The sequence below is a fragment of the Moschus berezovskii genome, chromosome 6, assembly GCF_049115385.1.
Source record: "Moschus berezovskii isolate FMDL1 chromosome 6, NW_MosBer_1.0, whole genome shotgun sequence".
NCBI classification, from domain to species: domain Eukaryota; kingdom Metazoa; phylum Chordata; class Mammalia; order Artiodactyla; family Moschidae; genus Moschus; species Moschus berezovskii.
The window spans coordinates 82212645-82234447 of NC_142465.1; the positions used below are offsets into that span (position 1 = coordinate 82212645).

The window sequence follows — 21803 nt, forward strand, 5'->3', positions numbered from 1 at the left end:
ATTATTTTTAAGTATTTCCCAGATAGCTTTCCCAAAAGGCTGTAGTAATTCACATTCCCTCCAGTAAATATGAGTGTGTTCTCTTCTTAAATTCTCACCAGCACCAGGTATCATCACTCTTTTTCCTAATCTGACAGATAAACAATAGTATTTCAACATTACTTTAATACACATTTTTCTTACTAAAACAAAGGCTGAGCCTCTTTTCATGTTTGTTGGTCATTTAGATTTCCTCTTCTGTAGAATCCTATTCTTATTTTTTGTCTTTTGTAAGATTTATTTCAGGAATGCTAAAATAGTTCATTTTCAGGAAATCTACTAAAATCAACAAAAAGAGAAGAGACACAAAAAGACACTGAGAGATTCCCACAATATTTTGGTAAAACTCAGCAATTAGAAAAAAAAGGGAAAGCTTAAAAATGATAAAAAAGATAAATAAATATGATAAATAAATAAATAAATATAATAAAGACAATTTACCAAATGCAAGCATCATACCAAATGATGCATCAAAACCATAACCACTAAAATCAGCAACAAAACAAAAATGACAAATATTGTCATTATGACTGAATTTTTAAGAAGTTCTATACAAGAAAATAAATACTCAGTTGTTGTTGCTGTTGTTGAGTCATTCAGTCGTGTCCAACTCTTTGCTACCCCATGGACTGCAACACACCAGGCCTCCCTGTCCTTCACCATCTCCCGGAGTTCACTCAAACTCGTGTCCATTGAGTCAGTGATGCCATCCAACCATCTCATCCTCTGTGGTCCCCTTCTCCTCTTGCCCTCAATCTTTCCCAGAATCAGAGTCTTTTCCAATGAGTCAGCTCTTTGCATCAGGTGACCAAAGTATTGGAGCTTCAGCTTCAGCACCAGTCCTTCCAATGAATATTCAGGGTTGATTTCCTTTTGGATTGACTGGTTTGATCTTGCTGCCCAAGGGACCCTCAAGAGATCTCTCCAGCACCACAGCTGGAAGGCATCGATTCTTCGGCACTCAGTCTTTTTCATTGTCCAGCTCTCTCCAAATGGGCTTCCCTGTTGGTTCAGATGGTAAAGAATCTGCTGGCAATATGGGAAACCCAGGTTCAATCCCTGGGTCAGGAAGATCTCCTGGAGAAGGGAATGGCTACCCACTCCAGTATTCTTTCCTGGAGAATTCCATGGACAGAGGAGCCTGGCAGACTACAGTCCATGGGGTTGCAAAGAGTCAGACACAACTGAATGACTAATGTTTTCATTTTCATATCCATACATGACTACTGGACAAACCATAGCTTTGACTATATGGACCTTTGTAGGTAAATATTCGGTAAAATATCATAAAAGATAAAATTATGTATCAGGAAATCGTACAATTATTTAGAAAACCAAAGACATGATATTTCAAAAACTGTGATCCTTTTTTAAAATTAATTATCATTGGAAGATGGTTACTTTACAATATTGTGATGGTTTTTGCCAAACATCAACATGAATTGGCCACAGGTATACATGCGTCTCCCCCATCCCAAACTCCCCTCCACTGCCCTCGCTACCCTATCCATCTCGCTTGTCCCAGAGCACCAGCTTTGGGTACCCTGCTTCATGCACTGAATTTTCAATGGTCTTCTAGTTTACATATGGTAATGTACATGTTTTAATGCTACTCTCTCAAATCATCCCACCCTTGCCTTCTCCTACTGAATCCAAAAGTCTCGTTTACATCTGTGTCTACTTTGCTGCCCTGCATGTAAGATTGTCAGTACCACCCTTCTAAATTCCATATATATGCATTAATATACATTTGTCTTTCTCTTTCTGACTTACTTCACTCTGTAAAATAGGCTATAGGTTCATCTACCTCATTAGAACTGACTCAAATGCATTCCTTTTTATAACTGAGAATCCCAACCACAACTTCCTTATTCATTAATCTTGTGATGACATCTAGGTTGTTTCCATGTCCTAGCTATTGTAAAGAGTGTTGCAATGAACGTAGGGATACATGTGTCTCTTTCAATTCTGGTTTCCTCAGGATGTATGCACAGCAGTGGGATCGCTGGGTTGTATGGCAAAAAACTGTGATTCTTATAGAATTATGTAATGTCACATACATATCAGTAGATTCCATACAACTGTCTTATGACCTAGAAATTACACTCTTGCCTATTTACAAAAGAAAAATAAAATCATGTCCATCAAAAGACTTACACAAGAATGCTTCATAGTATCTTTGTTCCTAATAACTATAAACTAAGGTCCATTGATAGGTAGACTGATAAACAAAATGTGATGCATTTGTAAGCTGAAATACTCTCAGCAGTAAAAAAAGAACTACTGAGATAAACACAGTAATACTGATGAACCTCAAAAACCTTATGGTAAGTGAAAGAAATCAACACAAAAGAGCAGATCTCTATGAGTTGGTTTATACAATATTCTTGAGTAGATAATATCAATCTTTAATGATAGGAATAGAAACAGTAATTACATCTGAGGGGCAAGAGACAAGGGGGCTTTCTAGATGATGGGCATGTTCCATATCTTGACTGACACAGTGGTCACTGAATTGTACATGTAAGATCTGAGTACTGCGGCATGTAAAATATACTTCGATACAAATAATATCTCAATCATACATTAATAAAATTGGGAGTAAAAAGTTAAAGGAGAAACTGAAAAACTTTGGTATTGCATATAAAATGGTGTAGTCACTTTGGAAAACAGTTTGGTAGTTTCTCAAAAACCAGAAAATGAACTAGCAATTCTATTCCAAGGAACCTATCCAAGAAAAATGGAAACATGTCTACAAAAAGACTTGCATGTGATGTGCATATCAGGATTGTTCACAATAACCAAAAAGTGGAAACAATCCAACAATCCAACAACTAATGAATGAATAGGCAAAATGTGGTATATCCTGTCAATAGAACATTTTTAGCAACAAAGGAAGAAACTACTGCTATAACACATGCTGCAACATGTATGAACCTTAATTAACATTATGCTAAGTGAAAGAAGCCAGTCACAAACATCACATATTATATGACCCCATTTATATGAAATGCCCAGAAAAGGCAAACCCAAGGAAACAAACCCCAATGGCTTGGTGGTAAAGTATCTGCCTGCAATGCAGTAGCTGTAGGACAGGCGGGTTTGATCCCTGGGTGGTAAAGATCCCCTGGAGGAGGAAATGGCAACCCACTCCAGTACTTCTGCTGGGAAAATCCCAGGGACAGGGGAGGCTGGTGGGCTTCCGTCTATGGGGTCGCACAGAGTTGGACACGACTGAAGCGACTTAGCAGCAGCAGCAGCACACTAGGAAAAACTATTTTTGAGACAAAGTTATAATACTCATAATTGACAAAGAACATCTATGAATTATGGGGGAAAACAATGAAATACCCAAAGGAAAATTGTGATGCCTTTTTAAGTCAACCATAAATAAGATCAAAATATGTTCAAGATTATTATGCAAAAACTGTTTTAAAACTCTGTGGGAAGAAGCAGACAGTTTCTCTGTGTTTTGTTTTCTGATTTAAAACAAAAATAGTTTTTGAAAATCTTGGTGAGGGATAATTTGTGGAATAAGTGATTCCTATAGACTTCACATTCCTTTAGTCAATATTTATTGATTCCCAAATATGTGCAAGTTTCTCAAATGTTTGATGTCAGCTGTATTTAAATAATTTTTCAGAGGAAAACTAAAATGAAAAAGGTGGCTAATAATTTCTAAGGAGTTGATAAGAATTGTGTATGGAGTGAGAGATTACTTTAGGGTATTTGATCTAGTTCTGAGCTACTGCATTTGTAAGAAAAGAGCCAACACTCTAAAGTTAAAATTAGGTGAGCATGACTCCCTAGCTGTTTTCTGTTTTCTTTCTGTCTTTTTCTTTCTCTCTCTCCCTCCCTTCCTTTCTCTTATTTTCTTTCTTTTTACTTTCTGTCTTCCTCCATACTTTCACCCTTCCTCCCTTCCTTAAGAAAGCATTTATAAAAACGTTCCTGTAAGCTGAAGTTCTTATTGATAGCTGAGAAATAAGTCAACACTAAGCTTATCTCATGATCTGAGCCACAGTCAGCTCCTGGTCTTGTTTTTGCTGACTGTATAGAGCTTCTCTATCTTTGGCTGCAAAGAATATAATCATTCTGATTTCGGTGTTGACCATCTGGTGATGTCCATGTGTAGAGTCTTCTCTTGTGTTGTTGGAAGAGGGTGTTTGCTATGACCAGTGCGTTCTCTTGACAAAACTCTATTAGCCTTTGCCCTGCTTCATTCTGTGCTCCAAGGCCAAATTTGCCTGTTACTCCAGGTGTTTTTTGACTTCCTACTTTTGCATTCCAGTCCTCTATAACATCTTTTTGGGTGTTAGTTCTAAAAGGTCTTATAGGTCTTCATAGAACCATTCAAATTCAGCTTCTTCAGCATTACTGGTTGGGGCATAGGCCTGGATTACTGTAATATTGAATGGTTTGCCTTGGAAATGCACAGAGATCATTCTGTCGTTTTTGAGATTGCATCCAAGTACTGCATTTTGGACTCTTTTGTTGACCATGATGGCTACTCCATTTCTTCTAAGGGATTCCTGCCCACAGTAGTAAATATCATGGCCATCTGAGTTAAATTCACCCATTCCAGTCCATTTTAGTTCACTGATTGCTAGAATGTCGACGTTCACTCTTGCCATCTCCTGTTTGACCACTTCCAATTTGCCTTGATTCATGGACCTGACATTCCAGGTTCCTATGCAATATTGCTCATTACAGCATCGGACCTTGCTTCTATCACTGGTCCCATCCACAACTGGGTATTGTTTTTGCTTTGGCTCCATCCCTTCATTCTTTCTGGAGTTATTTATCCACTGATCTCCAGTACATATTAGGCACCTACCGACCCGGGGAGTTCCTCTTTCGGTATCCTATCATTTTGTCTTTTCATACTGTTCATGGGGTTCTCAAGGCAAGAATACTAAAGTGGTTTGCCATTCCCTTCTCCAGTGGACCACATTCTGTCAGACCTCTCCACCATGACCCTCCCGTCTTGGGTGGCCCCACATGGCATGGCTCAGCAAGGAGGTCCAGCCAGTCCATCCTAAAGGAAATCAATCCTGGATGTTCATTGGAAGGACTGATGCCAAAGCTGAAACTCCAAAACTCTGGCCACCTCATGTGAAGAGTTGACTCACTGGAAAAGAGTCTGATGCTGGGAGGGATTGGGAGTGGGAGGAGACGGGGACAACAGAGAATGAGATGGCAGGATGGCATCACCGACTCGATGGACATGAGTTTGAGTGAACTCCGGGAGTTGATGATGTACAGGGAGGCCTGGTGTGCTGCGATTCATGGGGTCACAAAGAGTTGGCCACGACTGAGCAACTGAACTGAACTGAACAGATAGTGTTGAGATAGCTAATCAGGTAAGCAGGATAGAGCTTTAAGGAATTTAAGAGGAAATTAGTATCTAGGAGTTAGGCAGCTGATGGCAATTAGAACTCTGCCCTAAATGGTGTAGCAGCCCTGGCCAGAGAATTGAGCGCAGAGGTAGGTAGTAAATTCATGCATTTTACGTTGCTGATATTAGTTGGGTTATGCTGTCATAACCCAACAGCATAACCATATAGGCATAACCGTACCTGGTGATGCTGGCTGAAAAACTGAACAACGCATAATTACAGACAATAATCACAACAGAAAATGACTTGGCCTAGGGCATAGTATAGAATAGGGATTAATATAATTAAAGTCTAGAACATAAGCACCTTGAAGGCAAAGATAAGGCCTGTCTTATTTAGCAGTGTATCCCCAATTTTGGTGCCGGCAAAGCACAGGAAGGAATGAGTAGATATTCTGTCCTACCCACCAACCATTCACAAAAGCATAAGAGATTTAACACTTCATACTTCTCTACACAGGAAAGAGGTAAGAAGGCCTGAGCCTTGGGACTTCTCCACCCCTTTAAAAGATGTGAAATGGTGGGCAGGAGGTGAGTGAGAAGAAGGTGAATGGAGCCAGATCTACTCTAAGAAAGGTCTGGACTCTGACTCTCCTACTGCCTTTTCTCTGGAAGGGCTTTTTCTCCCACAGCAAAGTGCTATGATCTGAGATTCAAGAGTGAGTTTAGGGATAAAGAGGCAAAGTAGCTTGCTGGCAAGTCTATTCCCCGTAAAAAAAGACTCGAAGATTTTTGGGTAAAAAAACCTTGTCTTTTCCTCTCTTTATCACCAGTACCTAGTATAAAAGAAAACCAATCCCTCGCCCTCACAAAGATCCCCGCAGCAGTGGTGACCCCAACTAACAATAATCCACCAGCCACTGACTCTGTCCTCGTTGGATAACTGGTTGTTCTACACTTACCTCATGGAGACAGATAAAAGCCAGCCAGTAATGAATACCTTACCACTCAGTCCTAAGTAGAAACAAATATTAAAATAAGGAAGGGAAGAAGGCAGGGAAAACTGATGCAGAGAAGGGAGAAAGGAAAGAAAAGGCTATCTTAAAGACTAGTGCCCTGTTCTAGCAGTTTTAGTACTTTAATTTCAAAAATAAAAATACATAAATAACAAAAAAAGAAAAGCATTTACATGGCTAGCTCAGCCATAACATAACTGTGATGTAAGCCTTACTGTTTATTCCAGATGGGCAAGAAGAAAGGGTACCCTGAGTGAGGTACTGTAGCAAAAGAAAAAAGTACTGACTGCTGTGTGTAGATCTTAAGTTATAAAGGAAAGGAAAGCATCAAAATCTTGTTCTATGTGGGAATACTATATATCACCCTTCCTAAGGACCCAATTTATGACGTGATTACATTTTTAAAATGACAGTAAAGTCTTAATTTCTAGTTCTTACCATATCCCCATTAGGAGTTGGCTGTGACTCTGAGAGTAGACTAACAGACCTGCCCTGCCTGGAGCACTGCCAACCATGCTGGCAGAGGGAGAAGAAACATGGCACCTTGTGTGAGCTCCCATGACTCCCACTTGAGAGGGATGTCTGTCTCACATTTCATTGGTCCAAACTAGTCAAGGTGCCATGTTTGAGCTCACCAGGGCAGGTATGTACAATGTTCCTACAGAGAGGCACCTACAGAGAGGCTGTTCTTCCATAGTGAACATTTTTGATTTGATCTCAGTCTCAAAAAGGACTTTCTTATCATTTTACTATTTTAAGAATGAATCTGGGTGATTATTTGAAATCTTATATTTGAAGGACAAGTCACTTAACCTCTGTGGGCCTCAATTTGCCTGAAATACTGTGATTGGACTAAATCAGGGTTTCCAACCTCAGCAGTATTGACATTTGGGTGTGAGAGTTTCCCTGCATATTGTGGGTGTTTAGCAGCATTCCTGGCCTTCACTTCTGGATGCCAAAGCTCCAAACCCAGAAGTGACAACCAGAATGTCTCCAGACATTGAGGGCTAGATGCTCTCTTATGTCACTTCAAATTCTCAAATTCAATGCTCCACTAACCTATGTTTAAACCAATAAGACTCTTTGCCAAATTTTGGACATACAAAATATGCCAGTCCAGGAAAGTAGTAACTACAATCTGTAAAGTAACATTTTGAAAGTGAGGCTTCACTTGCTGTAAACACAAAATATAGATCCATGAGGCTTCTATTATGCTAACTAAAGTTCTGTAACCTTTAAAAAATAAAGTACACTACAAGGAAATGAACAAACAATATTTCTGCAGAAGGCGGGGAACCAGATCCTTTTCTGTGAGTAATGCTTAGGCTCTGTCCCAAAAAGGTTTCAAACGTTTAAGTGGTTTAGACATATTTTATTTATTGAATTTATATCCTGCCTTAATTCCCAAAAAGCATCTGTGGCAGGTTGCAAAGAAGCATAGATAACAAAAATGGAAATAATATAATAAAAATAGAGGGAAATCTGTAATGAACAAGAAGAAACAAATATTCTAGTCCTAAAAGTTAGCATCGTTTCTGCAACTGCACAAAATGTAGCTCAGAATTTCAGGATGTCTAAGTAAAAGTCAGAAATAAAATAATTGGTCGGCATCATGGCGCTATGCGAGGCTGTGGCAAGCGGGAGCCCTCTGCTCTGGCCTCGGGTTTTGCTTTTCGGAGACTCCATCACCCAGGTTGATCCAGAAAGAGATGCCTCCAGGTGTTAGCAACCAGGGTGCTTGGCCTTTCCCTAATCAGTTGGCAAGAGATCAGTCAAGGAATTCAGGCAAGGCTTGATTGGAGCTCCTGGGGCCACATGGAAGGAGTGAAAACAAGTAACATGTTCCCTTGCTTGTTCCCCAAGTTTTCTTTCCAGCAGGGTGGATGGGGAGCGTCACTGGCTGACATGCTGGTCAGAAAATGTGACGTCCTGAATCGTGGATTTTCAGGTTACAATACCAGATAGGCCAAAATTATCCTCCCCAGACTCATCAGGAAGGGGAGCGGGCTGGACAGCCCGGTGGCCGTCACAATTTTCTTTGGTGCCAATGACAGTGCACTCAAAGACGAGAACCCCAAGCAGCACGTGCCCCTGGAGGAGTTCGTGGCGAACCTGAGGAGCATGGTGCGGTACCTGCGGTCCGTGGATGTGCCCGAGGGCAGGCTCAGCCTCATCACACCGCCCCCGCTCTGCGAGGCAGCGTGGGCACAGGAGTGCCTCCAGCAAGGCTGCAAATTAAATCGCCTGAACTCGGTTGTTGGTGAATATGCCAGGGCCTGTTTACAAGTAGCCCAGGACTGCGGGGCTGAGGCGCTCGACCTGTGGACCCTGATGCAGAAGGACGGTCAGGACTTTTCCTATTTGTCAGACGGACTACACTTACCACCAAAAGGAAATGCGTTTGTATTCTCCCATCTCTGGCCTTTGATAGAGAAGAAAGTCTCCTCCCTGCCTTTTCTGCTCCCCTACTGGCGAGACTTAGCAGAAGCAAGACCGGAATTCAGTCTCCTGGGAGATGGGGACCACTCGTCACTGAGAACCAGGTCTTGCTGTCTCTCCACAGAACATGAAGTCGCTGGTGCACAAAGACCCCAAGATAAGTGGTCGAATAATTTTTTAAAAATCATTTTAAATCTTTTGCTAATCTATCTGCCACCAAGATGAATAAAATCATTAGAATTTTCTTAGGACAGCTTTGTACCTAGGTACATCATGTTGATAATAAATATTTATTGATTGGTGAAAAAAATAAAAAATAAAATAATTATATAATTTGCATTATCAATTGGTAAAGGATCCACCTGCAAAGCAGGAGACCCAGATTCAATCCCTGGGTCAGGAAGATCCCCTGGAAAATGAAATGGCAACCCACTCCAACATTCTTGCCTGGAGAATTCCATGGACTGAGGAGCCTGGTGGGCTATAGTCCATGAGGTCACAAAGAACTGGACATGGCTTAGCAAGTAAGCACACACAAGCACACATTTGCATTGTCAGAAACAGGTTTTATTTAGGATTAAACTCAGAGATATATTTCATGTGAGGACTCATATTCTATGGTTTCATAGGAAAAGGTGCTTTTTGTATAATAGCTGAATATAATTTAAAAACATGTAAACCCGGGGCAAATTCATGTCAATATATGGCAAAACCAACCAATATAATATTGTAAAATAATTTGCCTCCAATAAAAAATAAATTAATTACTTAAAAATAAATAAATAAATAAACGCAATTTGGTGAAGGTGTTTCTTTGGGAAGCTAAAGCAACATGAAGAGCTTTCCATAAAAGCTTCCAGTGACCTAGGCGATCCAAGGATGAGATGTCATTTGCCTACAAAAGTGGTTTTCAAAATGTGGTTGGTAGAGAAAACTTTTCTTCAGAGAGAACCTTCTAGAGAAGTCAGACTGAGGTAAAGCTGCACTTTCCCTCCCATCACTATCTGTCCTGCTCGGAAGGCTCCTGTAACAGAATTCAAAAGGCACCAACCTAGAGAATAAAACTTTAAATGCCTAGAATGGATTCAACAATTATATGTTATGTTCCTGCTAAGTATCAGAGTAACCATTATTGTACATATTATTCTCCTTAAAATATTTTTTTCAGTTACAATTTTAATGAAGAAAGTGACAGTTCCCAGTACAATTCCAGAGCCTGAAGTGTTAAATAAGCCCAGATCCTTAGACTTAGGAGAGTTTATCACTGAGCCCACTTGTATCACAGAAATGAAAGCTCCTGACCAGGATTCACTCCAGGTGGAGGCAGTCCCATTTCCTTAGAACAGGCAGGGCACAAAGTCAGGATTCTTCTCATGAATCTATTTTGGATCCACTCAGGACCTAACCTAATGATTGTTTCATATAAAAATCGCTACATTGCTGAGAGTTGCTGAGGCAATCTGAGCCTAAAAAGTTTTCAACATTGTTACCAGTGACCATCCACAGCTTTGACTTTCTGGCTTCTGTCAGCCAAATGCCAGGTAACTGTTCTCACCTCAGCCTCAAGGACTGCCTCCCCTGACCCCTCTCCCTCAAGGTCAGGCTAGAAACACCCTGAGCAGCTGACTTTCATTCCCTGCCCTGAGTCCCTCACGAGGCCTTGTTCCTCTGTCCTGAATGGGGTCTTTTAAGCAGAAGGCTCATTGAGGCTGTCTTAACAGGTAAGTAGAAAGCAAAGGGCTTGCATAGAAAACAATGGGGCATTCCTGGTGGCTCAGACAGTAAAGAATCTGCCTGCAATGTGGGCAACCAGGGTTCAATCCCTGGGTTGGGAACATCCCCTGGAGAAAGGAATGGCAACCTACTCCAGTATTCTGACCTGGAGAATTCCATGGACAGAGGACACTAGTAAGCTACAGTGTATGGGGTTGCAAAGTGTCCGACACAACTGAGCAACTAATGTTTCGCATACACACACACACACCACACACACACACACCAAGGAACAAAAAACTGCACCAGGGAACTGGAACTTTGAAACCTTCACTCTCCCTCCCACCAAGAATACAGAAGTATGCATTCTCAGATTTATTTTATGATTCAAATGTAAATTCGAGGTCCTCTTTGAGAAGAGTGGGAGGTGAGAAAGGTATTTGACCAAGAACTATAACTTGAAAGCTTAGTCATGTGTTAGTAGCTAGTTCTAAACAAAATCACATAATCTGATGTAACTGACAGCATGAATAAGTTACAGAATGCAACCCTGTAACTGAACTAAATAACCAGAGCAGTCTGATACTTCTCATTTACACATAGGCCCAACTATAAGCCAGGCATTATTTAGAGGGAAGAAAATACATTTATTTACATAAATATAAATACATGCCATCTCCTTTAACTTTAACATTATTGAGTACATTATTATTTCCTTTTTAAAGGTGAGGAAACTAACCCACAAAGAAATTAAGTTACTTCCCCAAGATCAAAAAGCTTATGAATGGTAGGGCTGGGATTGGTCTGCAGACATTTGGTTCTGTTCAAAATATCCCTAAGTCATTTGGTCCACACCAAAAGGTCCTTGATATTTGGTCCTGCTCAAACCTCTTGGCAAAGACCAAATATGCTCATGGACATTTGGACCAAATTCAAGCACTTTTTTGGCATGGACCAAATGGCTGACAGATATTCTGGACAGAACCAAATGTCCTGCAAGGCTGGGATCTGATGCAAGGAAGCTGAGCTGCAGAATCTGTGCTTTTAACCACTATGAAAGACCCTCTCTGGGTTTCATATGTGACCTAACATTAGGAAGATCCATGTCAAATAAGAATGACTCTCAGCTACTTCCCTATAACTGCTGCTGCTGCTGCTGCTGCTAAGTCGCTTCAGTCGTGTCCGGTCAGTTCAGTTCAGTCGCTCAGTCGTGTCCGACTCTCCGCGACCCCATGAATCACAGCACGCCAGGCCACCAACTCCCGGAGTTCACTCAAACTCATGTCCACAGAGTCGGTGATGCCATCCAGCCATCTCATTCTCTGTCGTCCCCTTCTCCTCCCGCCTCCAACCTTTCCCAGTATCAGAGCCTTTTCCAGTGAGTCAACTCGTCACATGAGGTGGCCAAAGTATTGCAGTTTCAGCTTTAGCATCAGTCCTTCCAATGAACACCCAGGATCGATCTGCCTTAGAATGGACTGGTTGGATCTCCTTGCGGTATAAGGGACTCTCAAGAGTCTTCTCCAACACCACAGTTCAAAAGCATCAATTCTTCGGCGATCAGCATTCTTCACAGTCCAACTCTCACATCCATACATGACCACGGGAAAAACCATAGCCTTGACTAGACGGACCTTTGTTGGCAAAGTAATGTCTCTGCTTTTTAATATATTATCAAGGTTGGTCATAACTTTCCTTCCAAGGAGTAAGCGTCTTTTAATTTCATGGCTGCAATCAGCATCTGCAGTGATTTTGGAGCCCAAAAAAATAAAGTCTGACACTGTTTCCACTGTTTTTCCATCTATTTCCCATGAAGTGATGGGACCAGATGCCATGATCTTTGTTTTCTGAATGTTGAGCTTCAAGCCAACCTTTTCACTCTCGTCTTTCACTTTCATCAAGAGGCTTTTGAGTTCCTCTTCACTTTCTTCCATAAGGGTAGTGTCATCTGCATATCTGAGATTATTGATATTTCTCCCAGCAATCTTGATTCCAGCTTGTGCTTCTTCCGGTAGGTGCCCATAAAAGGAGAAATATTTTTAAATTCTAAGCAAAACCTGAAGACATGAATAACTTCAACAAAGCCAGGTCCTGTAATCTATTCTCCAGTCTGTTATAAATGCATCCTTGCTTTTCTATTTCAGAATACTGGCAAACATTTTACTACTCATTTTCATTTCATTCCAATAACACAGCTTTCATACACTTATGAATTACGTAGTAGCTGAAAATATCTGATTATTTTGTGATCTACATAACCTAGACTTGATTCTGGAAAAGAGAAAAGAATATCTAGAATTTAAGAAATGGAATCTGAAGCATTCTTTTGAATTGATTTAAAACAAGTTATTTTCTTCTTATAAAAACAATGCATGTTATGGTAGAAATTTTAAAAATACGAAAAGAGAAAAACAAAGTTAAAACTTATGGCCAAGTGACAACCAATGCAAACACTGTCAACTTGATTTCTATGCTGAAACCAGCTACCAGTTACTTGGAATTTAAAGATTGTAAGGCACCATGCCAAGCCCTTATGTTCTCTTGTTAAATCTTCACAAAAACCTACAAGGCAAATATTATTATTATTCCCATTTTGGGGGGTAACTGAGGCTTAGAGAAGTCTAGAAACGTCAGCCAAGTGTTCCAACCTAGGACTAGAAAATTGCTAATACAATGAGTCCAATGAGGCAGGCACCCCACCTACAACCCCGCTTTAGGCATGTTGAATAGAGATTTAACAAATGTGGTTAGCTTTCATTCTCCCCCAGTTTTATCCCTTTTTTCATTTAAACACAGGTTTACTTTAACTCGGGATTTCTCAGCTTGGGCAGTAATGACGTTGTTGGCTGGATAACTCTTTGTTGTGGGCCCTGTCCTATGCAATATAGGGCTTCGGATGTTTAGCAGCATCCCTGACCTCTACCCACTAGATGCCAGTAGTGTTGCCCCCCTAGTTGTGAAAACCAAAAATGTCACCAGACACTGTGGAAGGGGGAGGGTGGACAAAATAGCCCCCAACTGTTATAGCCTGATTTTAAGATAGTCTGTTAACTGAAATAGACTACTCTCAGAAAACTAATTCAATAAAAATTACCTACAAATCTCCTTTTATAAAGGCGCCCTTCAGAATTCTTAAAAGGGGTCCACATGTACTTCTCTCTAGTTTCTAGATATTCTGCATCATTTTACAGTTTAGTTTTTGAGTAGTCGAATCCTTACAAATCTTCAAATCAGTCAAATTATAAATCAGCTTAAAGCTAACTGCCAAATCTTGAAAAATGAACTTTAGCCAAGTATCTCCTCAAATACTTTTATAGAAATCTGAACAGTCAATTCCTGCAGTCTCTTTTCAAAGAGACTTCTAGTAATTCCAGTCTTTGTTCTCATAATATTCTATGAGTATATATACTCTCTATATACATTCTATATCATGAGTTTATATACTCGCGAACCCCATTCATCTTTACTGCAGCTCCTGAGTCCAAAATGAAATACAAGCTCCCAAGGAATGCTTTGTCTAACCTATCATGGTCCCCTTTGGATCCTTCTTCGGGAAGATCTCCCTCTGGTTCAGCAAAAGCAGAGTGCTGCTGCTGCTGCTGCTAAGTCGCTTCAGTCGTGTCCAACTCTGTGCGACCCCATAGATGGCAGACGACCAGGCTCCGCCGTCCCTGGGATTCTCCAGGCAAGAACACTGCAGTGGGTTGCCATTTCATTCTCCAAAAGCAGGGTAGTGTCATCTAATTATGCCCTGATGATCCTAGACTTGCCATTTCCCCTACACTGTCAGGATGCACAGCTATCAGGGAGCTCATTAAAAATAATTTTGATGAAGAGCAGAAACACTGACAATTAGCTCCGGTGACCTTCTAAAATTCATTTTACCACTTGATTTTTTTTCCCACTGCAGCAGTCAGATTGTTTTCTAGAGTGTTAATGGATTCACTTTTGTCCTTTGAGGCCCTTGAAGAACAATCTTTTTCTCTTTAACTATCAATGTGTTATTGAAGGGGATTTCTGAATCCATACAGCAATGTTCCCCCTTTGACCCTCAGAACTAAGGAACAGAGATAAAGACAGGTTATATTTGGCTTTCTCTAAGTACCCTAATTGCCTCTATAGCAAATACCATAAAGTTTCGTTTAACAACAAGGTTTTTCCCAGTCCATTCACTTTCCTCCATGCAGTGAACATGTGTAGTCTAAAATACTGACTGCTTTGATGTCTATAAAAAAGAGAAAAAAGATAACAAATTATGTGGTAGTAAACTTTCTTTAGTCTCTCACTAGTCTGATTTATCTTCAGTTTACACAGTGGAAAGAACTGATTGTTAAGTGAACTCCTGAGAATTGGTGCATAGTAGCCTGGCCATTAAAGCCACCAAAAAAACCCCCACAAAAACCTGTACCGTAAATCAGTATCATTGATAAAACAAGACAAAGTCTGTAAATTATCAGGGTAATTAACAGAAGCTGCTCTAATAGACAAACCTGTAAATTTCAATGGTTTAACTCAACAAATGTCTATTTTCCTCTCAGGTAAAGTCTAAAGTAGATTGGATAGCCCTCTTCCAGCTATGCCTCTCCACCTTCATTTCAGCAAGGGAAGCAAGGAACAAAGGAAACACACTGTCTCCCAACACTTTGGCCTGTAAGTGACACTAGTGAATTCTGTTCACAGATCATAGTCTAAAACTATGTAGTTTAGACTATGTAGTTTAGATATAGTCAGGACCCACTCAACTAAAAGGGAAGTGGGCCATGTACAGGCACATGGAGTATTTGGTTCAAAAGATGTTACTATAATATTGAAAAACTGAAAATAGAAATTTTCTATTCCACTAAAATATTATGATCAAACCAATAAAACGCTTTCCAAGCTCCTAATATAACCTTGAGTAAATAAGCAGGATACAAACTGTATATATATTATATTTTAAAGGAAAAAAAACTATAGGAAAACAACTATGTTGTTACCAACAGTTATCTCTGTATAGTATGATTCCAAATATTCAATGTTATTCTTTATATACATCCTTGTCAAATTCTCCACAATGAGCATGTATTAAGAATTTATATCAATCAAATAAAAGTATCAACCCACTTCAGTACATTGTGCATAATAAACCCTCTATTACTGCATGAATGAAAAGGAAACAGAAAGAATTAAATGAGATTTGTTACATTCTTACATAAAAATCTATTACAATAGAATTCAAATTTTATTTTTTAATCAAAGATTTCTATTTCCTATTAAAAAACAAAGCTTTGATGAATATGGGTTAGAATTACAACAGGTAATATTATTGGCAAGTTACCACTGGTCAGGCATGTGCTAAGCATATCACATTCTTTATCTCATTTATTCCTCAAACTTATATTTTGAAACAAGATTATACCCAGTTACAGATTTGGAAGTTGGGGCACACAGAAGGGAAAGAAGATTTGATTTCAGATAGCATGACTTTGGAGCCCACCCTCTTAACAACTACCCTATATATATTAAATATTTTTGACACTGAAAATTCATAATTTACATTGCATTCTTCCAGAGATTGCTAAATGAATGTAAACTTTCAAAGAGGCAAAATGGATACTGTAGGTTGGTGCTTAACATTCATTCTAACTTCTTTCTAATAAGCCTTCTTTCCAAGTAGAAGCTGGAATATTAAAAACTACATTTTCAAGGACTGCCTTGCAGGTAGGTTTTTGAGTATGATTTAGAGTCACCATAGACACACTTTTGTGGGATTTAACTGGAGTAAGTAAGGCTGAGGTTAACGCTGGTTCTGCTATCCAGCATGGTCATGGTGGAATTTTCCTTCTCAGTTACAATCCTACCAGAGACTGCAGTGTCAGCTCCCTTGCTTCACAGATGCTGAAGGGTGTGATGAGGGACATCATTTTACTGGGCATATTACAGCAGACAGGGCATGATTCTGCAACTAGCAACAGTATCTGCAGTTTCCTGATCATGTTGGCTTCTTTACGACTGTCATGGTGGTATAACTCTGAAGCTGACAGCTTCCCAATATCAGAAAATTGAACAAAAATCCATGAATAGTCACTGACACATTAAAAAATATTCATCAGAGCATTCTATTTGTAGACACTATTCTGTAGCACGTAATGGGAATATAATCACAAGTAAGATATACATGTCCCCGTACTTAGGGAGCTTTCAGCCTAGTTGCCGGGGGGGGGGGGGGGGCGGGGAGCAGAAAGTAACAAACTAATTATACAAATAAATGTTTATTTACAAATACTGATTACCCTTAAAGTTCGGCCTTTCACCTTACTCCCTGGGCAGTGAATACCATCAAGAATTTCTAGAATTCACTTCACCTTACTCAATATTTAGTCCAGTTTATTGATCAAAAATTTCAAATTAAGGTAAGTTATAATCAGGAATTTAGATATCAAATAAAGACAAATGCAAGCCAGTAATGATGACAATGCAAAACTTCCAAGAAGATCTTCTGGCAAATGGCTACAGTTCAACAGTTACCGTAAACAAAAGCATTCTCTCCTAAAGACAAAGAAAAAAAACATAATCATGATGTCAGTGCTGCGGAAAATAATTGGTCATATTGACATGCCTTTAATGGAGTCTGTGTCTCTGGTTGAATGACATTGATCTCACTAATGTTCTTTCTAATGTCAGCTCCCTTTCATTTGTTATTCTGCATGCCATTTTTCAGCTTGGAAGGATTACTACTTAGCATTAGGATAAGTAATGATTTGGCAAGGTTGTACTCAGGCTCAAATTTTTGACAATGTTGGGGGGGTGGAACGGTTCAGCAAGTCATGTAAAAGATTGGATTTAGGTGAGTCTCAAGAAATATTGTCATCCAAATCTTCTTCTTTCTGGATCTGAATAGATTATGGGCAATATCAGGTAATACTGTACATTAAGACTTCCAGACAAAAGATAAATATATTGCTCATAGAGTGGTAGAGTTAACCTATCCCATTAAAATAGTTTTTTAAAAAATAAATGATGTTAGATATTTATAAGGTTATATCATACATAGTTTTGTTGTAAATAAAGCAAATTTGGGTAGAGCTTAAATACAAGTGAAACATTATCTACCTTCATTTGCTTTAACTTAATTATATAAGGAGGAAAATGGTAAATTAGTACAGGTATATGTGTGTATGTGTGTGTGTGTGAGAAAGAGAGAGAGAGAGATCTGAAACTTAATTATACAAAAATAGGTTTCACCATTAACAGGAGAATCTACTCAGTATCTTATACGTAATATACTCTAAATTGTTGCATGAATGAATGAATACAAAAGACAAAAACAATTTTAACTGTCACCACTGTATTTTGAAATAATTCATATTTTCATACCAGATTATAAGGATTAAAACTGATTTCAATAAACTAGCTCTTCTTACACAGATTTAATATTGAAAAATTCATGCTTCCTGACTGACCAAAATCTGCACTGAGGCGCAAAAAACAAAGTTTTTAAGTGAGGCACTTCCGTTTTCAAGATAAATGAACAAAATCTCAACAAGAGTGGTTACTTTGAACCATATTTATGGAATTATTACTAAAAGATATGATAGATTTTTAAAGATACCTTAGCTTGCAATAGCTTAGCTTTGTGTTAGAGGTGTCAGATGCCAACACACACATGTCATTGTCACAAGTGGGCAATATCCTCCCCATTTTGCAAGTAAGAAATCCGAGGCTTGGAGAGATCAATACTTCCCAAGAGTGACAACTGGGCATGGTAGGGCCTGGATTTGAACTTCAGCCTGTTAGGCCCAACCCATCCTACACAAAGAAAGCTCTGTATTCCAAGTGGGCAGCCGTGTGACTCCTGCTGAAGGGGAACCCCAACTATAGGTAGGAATTAACTGCCCTACTTCCCCCCTGGGCACAGGGATGGCAAGGCAATTGGGGAAGAATGTCAATGCACCAGGGAAACAGACAGAGTTCAAGCCAGAGTCCCAGTAAGATGGTTAACACGGCGACTTTTGCTTGGGGACATATATAACCAGTAATCATGGTGACATATCAAACAGTGGGTCTTTGGATGCAAGACAATTCCAGAATCCCACCTGCTGGTGAACTGATTCTCTCTTAACACTTTGCCACGATGGGCTCTTGGAACCAAGATGTTGGGGCAGCATTGACAGATGAACAGTAAAGGCTGAAGCTAACAGGACTGGGAGGACACACAGACTCTGATTATTGTATCATGATGTTACAGCAATGCTCGACAGGGCTACAGGAATGTGTAGCATTACTGAGTCTACAAAGAATAGCCCTAGACCACTATATTTCTTGTAGTTTTTCTCTCTTCCTTCCCTGGCAGCCTACTAGGAGTCACTTTTTGCTGTCAATATGCCTGATGAGCAACTTCTCTCTCCCCTACTCTCCCTATCAGCCTCTCCAAAAACAAACATCTTACTAATATAGCTAAATCTATATTCTAGAAAACTTGTAAACCAAACTTGCTTGATGGTGTACAAATTATACTCATATCACTGGCCCCATTCTTTCATTCACTCATGCAACAGACATTTCTTAAGCATCTTTAATCAAAAGTGGCAGTCATTGCGCAAGGCCCTAGGAAAAGAACACCAAAGACCAAGTTCCTGCATTTGAAGAGCTCATAAACCAGCAGGAACAGAGAGGAGGGACTATAAAATGACACTCTGGGACCTCACAGGGGCTGTAACAGAGTTCTGTACAAGTGTGAAAGTTGCATGGAGTTGGAAGCAAAGCTCTCATGAGACTCATGGAGGGTTGTTGGCAAATAAATTACATGAACTTCTCTGCATCCTGGGACAGGGGCCAAATCCACCACCATAAGAATTTAAAGAAGATGAATAGCTAACATTTGTTGAATGCTTACTCTGCGTCAAAGGTATTCTTTTCACATATTAACTCATTTAGTTCTTATAACAACCTTAACATGTTGCTATTATTTTTATTTTCCATTTACATCTGGAAAATGAGCCACAGAGAAGTTAAATAACACTAGAGGTGCCATGACCTAAAACCAGGAAGTCTAATTCCAAAGCCCACACCTTGACTACTTAACTATATTACTGTCTCAATCCTCAGCACACAGTAGGTACCCAATAATTAATGGTCATATTTAAATTAAATAAACTTTGTGACATCTGCTGGCTAAAGGTCCTTTAGGTACTAAAGGTACAACTGGAGAGGAGGCCACCCTTATTATCAACCTTCATGTATATTTTCATTTGGCATCAAAACCCTTTGGGGATTATTATCCCCATTTTGCAGATGCAGAGACTGACACAAAGGGAAGTTAAACTTGCCCAGAATCACACAGCCAGTCCAAGGCAGACAGTGGATTTGGTCCAGGCAGTCAGTCTTCAGAACCCACACTCTTAATCATGACAGCAAAGTGAATATGTGAATTTTTTTTCTTAAAGTGAATAGGTGAAAAAGTAAATTTCCAAGGTAAAATTCATTAAGCTACGTCCAATGAAGACAGAGGGATTGAAAGAATACCTAGGAAATAAACTATTGTGCTGAGAAGACAAAGAAATGGCGGCAAGAAGATTTAGGGCTAGATGCCTCCTAGTACCTCCCAGTAGGTATCCTTGAGCCCCCAGAATCTTGTTTCCTTCCAGAATGAACAGAAAATGTGGGGGCACACCCTTGATTTATCACTTTTAATATCTTGACATAGACTGTGCAGGCTTCTGTTTATCCTCTTGTCCTAGGCCCCCAAAGTGCTTAGGGGTGGCTCTGAAAATCTATTAATGTGCTGCTGCTGCTGCTAAGTCACTTCAGTCGTGTCCGACTCTGTGTGACCCCACAGACGGAAGCCCATCAGGCTTCCCCGTCCCTGGGATTCTCCAGGCAAGAACACCGGAGTGGGTTGCCATTTCCTTCTCCAATGTGTGAAAGTGAAAAGTGAAAGTGAAGTCGCTCAGTCGTGTCCGACCCTTAGCGACCCCACGGACTACAGCCTACCAGGCTCCTCCATCCATGGGATTTTCTAGGCAAGAGTACTGGAGTGGCTTGCCATTGCCTTCTCCGATTAATGTAAGCTAGCCAAAATAACAGAGAAGGCAATGGCAAGCCACTCCAGTACTCTTGCCTAGAAAATCCCATGGATGGAGGAGCCTGGTAGGCTGCAGTCCGTGGGGTCGCTAAGGGTCGGACACGACTGAGCGATTTCACTTTCACTTTTCACTTTCACACATTGGAGAAGGAAATGGCAACCCACTCCGGTGTTCTTGCCTGGAGAATCCCAGGGACGGGGGAGCCTGGTGGGCTTCCGTCTGTGGGGTCACACAGAGTCGGACACGACTAAAGTGACTTAGCAGCAGCAGCAGCAGCAGCCAAAATAATAACACAACACCTGCATTTTGCTCCTAGACAAAGAGGTTTGTCCTACTGACATTTCATCCATTCTACAGAAGTTAGAAATATCAATAATCTCAGATATGCAGATGACACTACCCTTATGGAAGAAAGTGAAGAGGAATTCAAAAGCTTCTTGATGAAAGTGAAAGAGGAGCGTGAAAAGGTTGGCTTGAAGCTCAACATTCAGAAAACAAAGATCATGGCATCTGGTCCCATCACTTCATGGGAAATAGATGGAAAAATAGTGGAAACAGTGTCAGACTTTATTTTTTTGGGCTCCAAAATCACTGCAGATGCTGATTGCAGCCATGAAATTAAAAGACACTTACTCCTTGGAAGGAAAGTTATGACCAACCTTGATAGTATATTAAAAAGTAGAGACATTACTTTGCCAACAAAGGTCCATCTAGTCAAGGCTATGGTTTTTCCCGTGGTCATGTATGGATGTGAGAGTTGGACTGTGAAGAAAGCTGATCGCCGAAGAATTGATGCTTTTGAACTGTGGTGTTGGAGAAGACTCTTGAGAGTCCCTTGTACCGCAAGGAGATCCAACCAGTCCATTCTAAGGGAGATCAATCCTGGGTGTTCATTGGAAGGAGTGATGCTAAAGCTGAAACTGCAATACTTTGGCCACCTCATGCGACGAGTTGACTCACTGGAAAAGACTCTGATGCTGGGAAGGGTTGGGGGCGGGAGGAGAAGGGGACGACCGAGAAATAGATGGCTGGATGGCATCACCAACTCTCTGGACATGAGTTTGAGTGAACTCCGGGAGTTGGTGATGGACAGGGAGGCCTGGCGTGCTGTAATTCATGGGGTCACGGAGAGTCAGACACGACTGAGCGACTGAACTGAACTGAACTGACAGAAGTTAGATTCCTCAGCATCCA

At 40.2% G+C, this 21803-nt stretch overlaps 1 protein-coding gene and 1 pseudogene across 5 annotated transcripts in view; one reads left to right on the forward strand and one right to left on the reverse strand.

The window, feature by feature from the left end:
* BICD1 (BICD cargo adaptor 1) overlaps window positions 1–21803 on the reverse strand; it is a 263123-nt gene that overhangs the window by 194519 nt on the left and 46801 nt on the right. The window lies entirely within an intron of this gene.
* LOC148777667 (isoamyl acetate-hydrolyzing esterase 1 homolog pseudogene) lies at window positions 7997–9057 on the forward strand (annotated as a pseudogene). The gene is made up of 2 exons (XR_016037524.1): window positions 7997–8086; window positions 8257–9057. The product of XR_016037524.1 is annotated as an isoamyl acetate-hydrolyzing esterase 1 homolog pseudogene (transcript).